Raw genomic sequence first — 11,030 nt, 5'->3', positions numbered from 1 at the left:
CTGTGTTTCCACAAACCTACCAGGTGGTTTTTTTGTTTTGTTTTGGAGAGAGAGAGAGAGAGAGAGAGAGAAAGTGGGGGGGGGGTGTAAGGGGAGGGGGTAGGCGTTGGGAAAAAATCTTAAGCAAAATGAGGAGTAAACCAGGTAGACAAGATGAGCACAGCGATGAGAGCCCAAGAGCAGAGAAGACAAGTCAGCAGGATAGACTGGAGGCCAGGACAACAGCCCAGGCCTCCCTCCCCCATTTCTGAACTTAACCTATATAAGTGAAAAGACAAGAAAAGAAAATCTGAATGTTTTCCAGCAGAAGAACTCTGACCAATCACTGTCAGCCATGTGCTTGCCACCTTTACAACAACCCTTTTTGCATGTAGTCATTATGTTCCTGGTTAATAGTGTTCACTACCCCTATTCTAGAGTGTACTCTGGGTTAGTTTTACAATGTTGGGATGCTGTAATCTCATCATCCAAAGACTGACAACCAGAGAAAGGCAGAACCACAGAGAAGTTTTGTATCAATTAAAGCCTTGTGCTGAGTATCCCTGAAGAACAGTCCAAAGTTAGCAGCTCCTAAGCTTCTTCTCCAGTGACAAAAATGAACTATAGTACATCCTTTCTCAAGAACTCCTGATAAGCAATTAATCCAGTCTCCATCCTAGAAACTGAGTGGACTTTTTGCTTAACACAGCTCCCAGCAGTCAGTGAGCTTCACAGAACATATGCCAAGAGAAGCTTCTACCCTATCTTGACACAAACAAAATAGAGGCCTAAGAAAAATTCTTCCAAAGGTCCTCTTAACTAAGCTTAACATAGTATCTTAATGGTCCCTTAATGGTACCCTATGGAAGAAGTACCAGTATAGAAAACAGTTCTAAATCACAGAAGCTGAAAGAGCAATCATAATGTTTTCACAAAGGAAACACATACCAATTCCTCAGGGACTGCAGGCTACATATGCATGTCATGTATCCAGAATGGACTCTATAAGAAAAATCTCCTCAAGTGAGTGTCCCACTCAAATTCAGCCACATGTAGCTTAAGAGCAACCCAGGCTGTCATATCACTTAAACAATGATGATTCACATGTACTGGATCCAAGAGAGCATATCATACTTCGAAGGTCAGAAAAGATTCCCAACAATACAGGAAGGGTATATTTTGGGGAGCAGTGGAAATATCCTGCAATATGTGGGAGGAGGCCAAATTATAAAGTTGTTGTTTTAAAGGGCTTTCAAATACTACATAGGCTCAAGCACCAGTATCCTGAGGAAATATAAATTCACATTTTTGTGCAAAGACATATATTCATTTTAAAGAGTGCTTCTTCTATAATCAATGCCTGTCAGTACAGCATAATGTTTAAGAGTACAGGACACTTCAGTCAAACTACCTGAATTTGCTTCTTGACTGCTACATAATAGACATAGAGCCTTGTTCAAGGTCCTTATTTCTCTCATCTTGAAAATGGGTATAATATCAATATCTACATCATGGGGTTATCATGAAGATTATTAAGACAGTACATATATAGTTAATAGTACTGTATCTGGGATATTGCTGATGTTCAATAAGCTTTGGCTATTATCATTCCTCGGAGTCTAAGGTTCTCAGCATATTCACTGAGGAGGGTTATGTGGATCAGGGTAATACTAAAGACAATCCATTGAGACCTGTAAAAACTATAAATGCACAGTAAATCATTCACTTAAAGCTATACCAAAAGTCAATGCCTGAACACAATCATTTCCTTAACTCTCTTAGCTGCAGGACTGCATTCTAATGATATTTGATGATAGTATCAGAGAAGAATAAATTCACAAAAAGACTGAGAAATTCTCCTTGCTCATAAAATGGAATAGCCAAATTAAAAATGAAAAAAAAAAATACTTCAATTAAAAAAAAAACACTCTATCTTGTTATCCAATTGTAACTTCACACTAACCCAGTAATCCTCATTTTATTGGTGAAGAAAATGTACAAGTAACCTGCCCCAGGTCATTTCTTTGAAAGCCTTATTTGGAGACAAGAAAAAAAAGAAAGAGAGAAAGGAAAGGAAGGGAAGGGAAGGAAAGAGAGCAGGGGAGGGAAGAGGAGGAGAGAAGAAAGAAAAACATAAAATTAAAAACTGTAAGTGGATTTCCTCATCAACTCTACTCTATCCCCCAAAAAAGTGTCTTTAGGCATCAATTTTTGTAAAAATTAAATTTACTAAGGAAGATAATTTAAATAGTTACATTAATTAACAAGTGTCAGAGCACCAGTATTTGACAGTTACCTTGACACTGTCTATGTGATTGAAATAATTATCAAAACTTTCCTTTTATTAATTCCATTAGCCCAGCAAATTTATAAGCACACCCACACTAATTCCTGATAGCCTTCTTACCTATAGATTTTATGGACTTAAGAGACTTAGATTCCATTTTTATATGTAAAAATTAAACAACTGAGGATTTCAGAAGCAACAGAAAAATCGATACCCATCTAACAGAAGTTGTAGATAGAAAAAGACTGAATTAGAAAGGGAAGTAACTTCAAGAAATAAACAGAATAAAGTTTCCAAGAATATGTGGGTTTTCAAATTGAAAGGGTACACGAAGTGTCAAGAAGGGATATCAAAAAAAATTAAAGACCAACACCTAGTACATTGTGGTGACCTTTCAGAAAACCAAAGATAAAAAGAAAATCCTAAAACTTTCAAAGGAAATAAATAGATAGATAGATAGATAGATAGATAAGTAAATACATATCAACCAGATGGCACTGTATCCATCACTGTAATCCTGGGTGTGGAAAAACAATAGAACAATATTTTGAAATTATGTTAGATCTGTAATTATTATACAGTCTTTTAAGAATGAGGGGGAAAATATTTCATAATATTCAACTCAGAAGGTTTGTAACCTATGAACTCTCTGAGAAAACAAAAATGCCTAGACAACGTGCCTAAAGGAAAAGAAAAGCAAGAACAAAAAATGAACCTAAAAGATGATGCAGGATAACAGCAGTCAAGTTACCTCAGAACGTGAGAGGTTGTAAGGAAAGAAGAAAAGGAAAAGAATTAAAGACATATTGAATTATTTCAGTTTTGGGGGGAAAGGAACAATAATTGGCAGGAAAAATGTAGAATTTAATATGCATATTGATGATTTTTAATATTACTTTTCCAACAGTAGAAAGGAAGAGTGTGTGTAACTTTAATAATCCTCCTTCAGCAATACATTAATAATAGGAGCTATAAAAAAAAAAACAGACTGAAAATTGTCTGAATGAGAATTCAAAACTCTTATAGGCAAACAAACCATGAACAGTATTAAAATAGCAAAGAACAGACAAGCTTCACACTGGGAGAAAATATTTGCAAATCATATATCCAACAAATGATTTATACCCAGAATATATAAAAATCTTCAGAAATCAACTGTAAGAAATCAAACAACCCAGTTTTGATGTGCAGATCACTGGGACCCTTGGCCGGCTCGGTTAGTATAGTAGGTGACTCTTGATCTTGGGTTTGTAAGTTCAAGCCCCATGTTGGGTGTAAAGACTACTGAAAAACAAAATCTTAAAAAAAAAAAAAAAGTGGAAAAAAAATAATGAACAAATCACTTAACAGACACTTCAACAAGAGCTCGATATGCAGAAGACAATTAGACATTAAGCATTAGAAAAATGAAAAATTAAAATCACAAGATACCACAGCATACATATTATGTTTTTTAAAGATTTTATTTATTCCTTTAAGAGAGAGAGAACATGGGCAGTGGAAGGGAGAAGCAGACTCTGCACTGAGGGAGCCCAATGCAGGGCTCCATCCCAGGACTCTAGGATCATGACCTGAGCCAATGGCGGACACTTAACTGACTGAGCCACCCAGATGCCCTCACAGCGTACTTACTAGAGTAGATAAAATTTAAAAATACGATACCAAATGCTGAGCAGATGCAGTTTATACAGTGATGATGGGAATGCAAATAGTAAAGCCTCTTTGGAAGAGTTTGCAGGTCCCTTATAAAGCTAAATATATACTACCATTAGATCCAGCAATCTCACTGCTAATAGTTACCCAAAAGAAATGAAGAAGTTCACCTAAATCCCCTGTGGCAATGTTTACTGCAGCACGGTCTTAATAGCCAAAATATGGACATAACACAAGTGTCCACCAACAGTAACATGGGTAAGTAAATTGTGATATATTCATACAGCAGTGTACTAGATTATAATGAACAAGAATGATCTGCAACTACACGCAATAATATGTGAAAAGCCCTCAAACAGTGTTGATCAAAAGAAGACAGGCATCATGGGGCACAACCATTTGATGTCATGTATGTAAAGTACAAAGAACAATGCATGAAGGGGAGGCTGAGTGGGAGTGTGCACAAGGCGGTTGGGCTAGTAATATTTTATTTCTTAATCTGGGTGATGGTTTGGGGGGTGTGTTGAAATTTTATCAACTTGGACACTTATGATCTATGCCCTTTCCCATCACAACTTACACCTGAAAATATTGTAATGCATACTGTAGGCCTCCAAATAGCCAGTAAACATGTAAAAGGTCTATCTACTAATTGTCTACTAATATCTACTAATATTTAGGGGAGGGACGCCTGGGTGGCTCAGTTGGTTGGACGACTGCCTTTGGCTCAGGTCATGATCCCGGAGTCCTGGGATCGAGTCCTGCATTGGGCTCCCAGCTCCACGGGGAGTCTGCTTCTCCCTCTGACCTTCTCCATGCTCATGCTCTCTCTCACTGCTTCTCTCTCTCAAATAAATAAATAAAATCTTTTAAAAAAATATTTAGGGGAATACAAACTAAAGCAATTATAGCATACCACTTTTTACCCATCAGATTGGAAAATCATAAAAATTATAAAAATAAAAATTTTTTTGTGTGGGAATTTCATACTCTCATGTTCATATTGGGTGTTTGCATCAATGGGTTCCACCTTCTTGAAGAGTAATTTGGCAGTATCATTGTGTGTAATTCCTCACAACACTTGACCAATTGTTTCTACCTGTAGGTACCTGCTCTTCCTGCATAAAGAAGCATGCACAAGGTTGTCTACTGTATCATCATTTGTAATACCAGAAAATCTGAAACAATGGGAATTTCCCAGCCAAGCAAAATGAATTTGGAAACATTTCTATTATGAAACTCTGCATACTTTCTAAAACATAATGAGCTGCATACCAACATAAGATACAGTTTTAAGTATTTTTTTTAAGATTTACTTATTTATTTTAGAGACCGAGAGCATGCATTTGGTGGGAGAGGCAGAGGGAGAGAAAAACTTAAGCAGACATCACACTGAGCGTAGAGCCCAACATGGGACTCAATCTCACCACCATGAAATCAAGACCTGGACTGAAACAAAGAGTCAGATGCTTAACTGACTGAGCCACCCAGGTGCCCCTAAATATTTTTTTAAAGACTATCATAAAACAGTATAAAATATATAATTTATTTTAAGTGTATGTATTAAGTATTTGTGTATGTAGGTATAGTAATACAGAGAAACATTTTTTTTTTCAGAGAAACATTTTTAAAATGCATAGAAAAGAAGAGCAGAGATATGCTCTAAACTGATGACAGTGATTTTCTCTTAGAAAGGGAGTGAGAATGGGTAGAGGGAAGGATATGATGATGATTCTCACACGTTTCATGCTCTAAGCTTCCTATAACTTTTTGTACAAAAGTTTCACCATGATAATACGTTTTTGTATTATTTGAGCCATTTTAAAAATGTCCCCAAAACGTAGATTTCTTAAAAATATTTTACAGAAAACACATAAAAAGTATAAGCAAAACTATACACAACAGTTAAGTTAAACTTAGTGACAGCTGTTTTTACTACAAATGGTTTAATTACAACAATAAACACCAACAAGCAGGGGCGCCTGGGTGGCTCAGTGGGTTAAGCCGCTGCCTTCGGCTCGGGTCATGATCTCAGGGTCCTGGGATCGAGTCCCGAATCAGGCTCTCTGCTCAGCAGGGAGCCTGCTTCCCCCTCTCTCTCTCTCTGCCTGCCTCTCTATCTACTTGTGATCTCTCTCTGTCAAATAAATAAATAAAATCTTTAAAAAAAAAAAAAAAAATAAAAATAAACACCAACAAGCACACACCCACATAAAATGTGGGCTGTATGAAATAATAAATTCAACCACTGGCTTGATAAAACAGACATAACCGAAATAAATTTTTTAACTGGCCGACAAAACTTAGGGGAAGATCAAGGCAGGTGCAGAGATTGGCAGGTTGTGACAAATGCAGTCTGTGGACTGTGGGTATGCTGCTTTCAAAGGCAATGCAGCAAGTCAGGTGATGTACTTGGAATCGGGGCAAGCAGCTGAGAACTGATTGCTTTACTCTTGGTCTATTTCTCACAATTACACTGTATGTGTGTGGTCTTTGTAGGCATGTGATTTGGAGAACACTAACCTGTGAGAACATCATCAGAGCAGAGTTCTAAGAGCGTAACAGTAACCCTAAAGAAAATCATAATCATAATCACAAAAAGCACTTAGTACCAAAATCATAGTATAAAGTTCTGAGTGAGGAGCTAGTTATTAAATGAAAATGGTAAGGTATAAGCTAAAGGATAAAAATCCAACAATACCAGATTTATGTGTCTCAAACAACAGGTGACCATAACAATAAAAATAAATTTAAGAAGAAAAATAAATAAGTTAAAATTAGAGAGCTAACTCTTCCACTATAAAATAGCAAAGTCTAACATTTATTGAGTTTTTCTAAGTGTCTAGGACTGTGCTAAGCACTCTACATACATGACCTCACTTAATTCTCACATGAGTTAATTCCACGAGGAAAGTGTTATTTTAGTTCTCCGTATTTTATAGATGGGGAAAGTAGGACTTAACAAAGCAGAGCGCCTTAGCCAAGAAAATCCAGCTATTTACTAAGAGGGAAGCTGCAGCTCAGACTTGACTATCTCTAGCTCCAGAGCTGATACTCAACTACTCCATTATGTTGCTTCTCTGTACAAAATAGTCAGAACATGAAGAATCAATAAATAACAAATTAATATAAGAAACTGCAAAGCTGATTAACAACATAAGTTAAAAATACAATGGAGACATGCAAAAGATAAAAGAATCAATTGTTTTATATAAAGATTTCATAAAAATGCATATTATAAATGAAGACCAAAAGAAGCCAGAATGTCTAATATTTTGCAATATTTAAAAAGATGAAATTAGAAGTACAAGCAAAATTCACATCAGCTTTATTCATAACAGCCAAAAATGAAAACAACTCAAATGTCCCCTAACTGGTGAACAGATTAGCAAACTGCAGAACACCCATGACATAATGAAGTACCACTCGACAATAGAAATGAGCATTCTATTGTCACACACAACTCAGAGATGAATCAAGAAAATATTCTGAGCAAAAGAAGCCAGAGACAAATGACTAATACCGTTTGATTGCATTTATAGAACATTCTATAAAAGGCAAAACTATAGCAACAGAAAATAGTGGCTCCGAGGAACAAGGGGTAGGATATAGAATTGGCTACAAAGGAGCAGGGGAAACTTTTTAGAATGACAGAAATGGTTCATATCTTGATTGTGGTGATTGTCACACAATTATATATATTTGTCAACACTCGTTACATTTTATGGTTTAGAGGGGTAAATTTTACTATATATAAATTGTATCTCAATGAACCAGAGTTTTTAAATGTATGTGGAATTTTAAAGTTCCACATCCTATAAAAATGTTAAGTGCTTCAGTACTTCCTACCTCAAGAAAAAATTTCCTATGTAACAGAATATTTTGAAGTGATATTTCCATATTAACATTCCAATTAACATTGATGGAGATGGAGTGCTCCCAAAGCAGTGCTCAGAAGAAAAATCTTGTTTTTCTAAATTAATGAGGAAGAAAAAAATCTTGTTTTTTCAGAAAAAAAATCTTGTTTCTCCAGATTAGTGAGGAAGAAAAAAACCATAAAATCATACCAATTCTCCCCCCCAAAATGGAGAATAAACTAATATATTAAATTAAGAATTTATTAAAATTTTATTAAGATGTATTAAAAATGGTAAAATGTGGGGTGAGAAAAAAAGATATTGGCCATGTATAGAAATGGCTAAAGTATGGATGATATTCTAAACTATATTAATAATTATCATTATCAATACTCTATAGATTGCTGAAGTATGAAATAATAAAGTGAGAAATCACAAAATAAAGAAAATAAATAGACTAATAGTCTAGTCACAGAAGAAGTAGAAACAGTTATAAAAAATGTATGTGTCTGGGGCGCCTAAGTGACTCAGTTGGTTAAGCATCTGCCTTTGGCTCAAGTCATGATCCTGGGGTCCTCGGATCAAGTCCTGCATCTGGCTCCCGGCACAGCAGGAAGCCTGCTTCTCCCTCTCCCTCTGCTGTTACCCCCGCTTGTGCTCTCTCACACTCTTTCTCTCAAATAAATAAGAACAAAAATTTTTTTAATTATGTCCCCCAAAAACAAAGGGCATTAATGGAGTTTTTAAACTAGTGTGTTAAATTTCCAAAATACAATTTATTCCGTTATGTTACCCAAAGTATTCCAAAATACAGAAAACATGTAACTCAATTTGGTTTTTTTTTTTGTTTTTTTTTTAAGATTTTTATTTATTTATTTATTTGACATAGAGAGATCACAAGTAGACAGAGAGGCAGGCAGAGAGCGAGAGAGGGAAGCAGGCTCCCTGCTGAGCAGAGAGCCCGATGCGGGGCTCGATTCCAGGACCCTGAGATCATGACCTGAGCCGAAGGCAGCGGCTTAACCCACTGAGCCACCCAGGCGCCCCTCAATTTTTTTTTTTTTTTTAAGGTAAACGTGGTTTGGGTGATACTATCGAAAGGTACCACGAGAAAACTAAATAATAACTCATTTTCACTTTTGAACATAAACACAAAAAAACAAAATAAAATCTAGGATATAAGATGTGAGTGTGAGGACCAAGTCTGCAGCAGGAATTGGTTCCAGTAAGGGGGCGAAGACACACTTCAGAGGGTCTAGCCAATAAGAGGTTACAACAAAGACATGACAGGCTTCACCGGAACCCAGACGCTTGATTTAGGCTTTCTTTTTTTATCTTATTGCATTGGCCAAAACTTCTAAAGATATGTAAATGGACTTTCTTGTTCTTGGTTTTAATGAGAAATGTTTTTCCGTTGAAAGTAACGAGTGGGCTGCTTTTTTCTTTTAGAGGAGGAGATAGACATTTGTTAAGAAAAATATTCCAAATTTTGGAAAAAAGGCATATGGATGACTGAGTGTCTTTTTAAATCCTATCAAAGCTTTATTCAACAGCCTCTACCCCTACTCCAGGGATTATTTTATTCTCTAATAAAATTTACCTTTTTTAAATTTATTATTTGCCATTGATACAAGGCAAGCCTCTGTGCAGTTACATGTTACTTGTAGACTCTAGACTTTTGTCTGGTAGAGATGCAAATGATTCTTGTCTGGTACAAAAGATAACCCCAAAGGTTATAGTTTTATTGCCCTGTAGGGTATGAACCTATTTTGTCTGTAATGTAGCAGACTTGCCTCAGCATGCCTTTTCCCCACTGACAAATGTGCTATGAACCAGCCCAGTCATCCTGCTGGTTTCCTATGTTAAATAAATCTTTCACATGTACTCAATACACATTTGGACAAAAGTCCTGTCTTTAACTTTTCAAAAATTATGCATTCAACAAAGAATGACACCAGTAACCACCTAATTATAATGGTACTAAGGGTTATGAAAGAAAAGGGAGTAGCCTACCCTGGCCAAGGGGTTCTGAAGGAAATGGTGCCTTTATGGATGCTGGCTGCACTTACCTGAGACGCAGATGCAGGGAAGAGCCATCGCTGAGTTAGTCCTTCCTAGGGTGATTTTCTAACTGCATCTAAAGATTCCCAAAGTCACAGGAGTAATCAAAAATTATTCTCTACAATTGTTGAAGCAGATCTGTCTTGTATTTCTACACCAAAGCAGTCTTCAAAATAAAAATGATAAATAATAATGATAATAGTATCTACTGTTGACTACATTTATTTTTTTTAAAATATTGTTTATTCATTTGGGAGAGACACAAAGACAGAGACAGAGAGAGTACAAGCAGGTGGAGAGGCAGAAGGAGATGGAGAAGCAAACTCCCTGCTGATCTGGGAGCTGTACATGGGGCTCAATCCCAAGACCTGGAGATCATGACCTAAACAGAAGGCAGACGCCCAACCATCTGAGCCACGCAAGCACCCTTGTTGACTCCATTTACAGTGTTAAAGTTGTGGTACTAAACACTTCAGGTGAATCATTTTCAATCATCATGACAACTCTGCAAGCCAGTTACAATTATTATCTCCATTTTACAGAGGAGAAAACTGAGGCTCAGAGATTTATATACCCAACAGCACACAATGGGCCCGCCAGGTTTCAGACCTTAACTCCTTTGCTATCGTGCCTCTTCCAAAGATATTTCTCCAAGTGTGTACTACTGCATAATGGGGAAGGAGCACATTATTTTCATTTTCTTGACATATCCCTTACAGCTTAAAACATCATGGCAAGAAGGAAACAGGTGAACAATTCCCTTATGTGAAGGGTGCTGTGGTTCAGGGCTTACGTTTGCTGCTCCTGCCCATTTTGTAAAGCTTCCTGCAGCAGTGATTTGGAAATGAAAAGCAGAGTTTGGTTGGAATGGCTTTCCAACAATAAAGAGTATCTTGTTGAAAACATGTTTACTCCATGCCTCTGCTTTTAACTACTGCCCAACACAGCTCCCTTTCCTTCTTTTCTCTCATCTCTGAGCCTTGAGCATTTGTCCAAAAGCTTTTAGTCCAAGCAAGTGGGCAAAAAGGCTTCTCTACCATTTATCTTGCAACTGGTTCTGAGTTTCTCTCAAGTGTTTGTTTAACTATTTGGCCAAGGATTGAGAGTCCTATTGTGAGCAAAGAGTACATTTGCCTTGATTATGTGTAAGCTTTCCAGTTTGCTGATTGGTTTTTGTTCCTTTTCTTTCTCCA

The sequence above is a fragment of the Meles meles genome, chromosome 4, assembly GCF_922984935.1.
Source record: "Meles meles chromosome 4, mMelMel3.1 paternal haplotype, whole genome shotgun sequence".
Lineage (NCBI taxonomy): Eukaryota > Metazoa > Chordata > Mammalia > Carnivora > Mustelidae > Meles > Meles meles.
Note: the sequence above shows the minus strand (reverse complement) of the source record.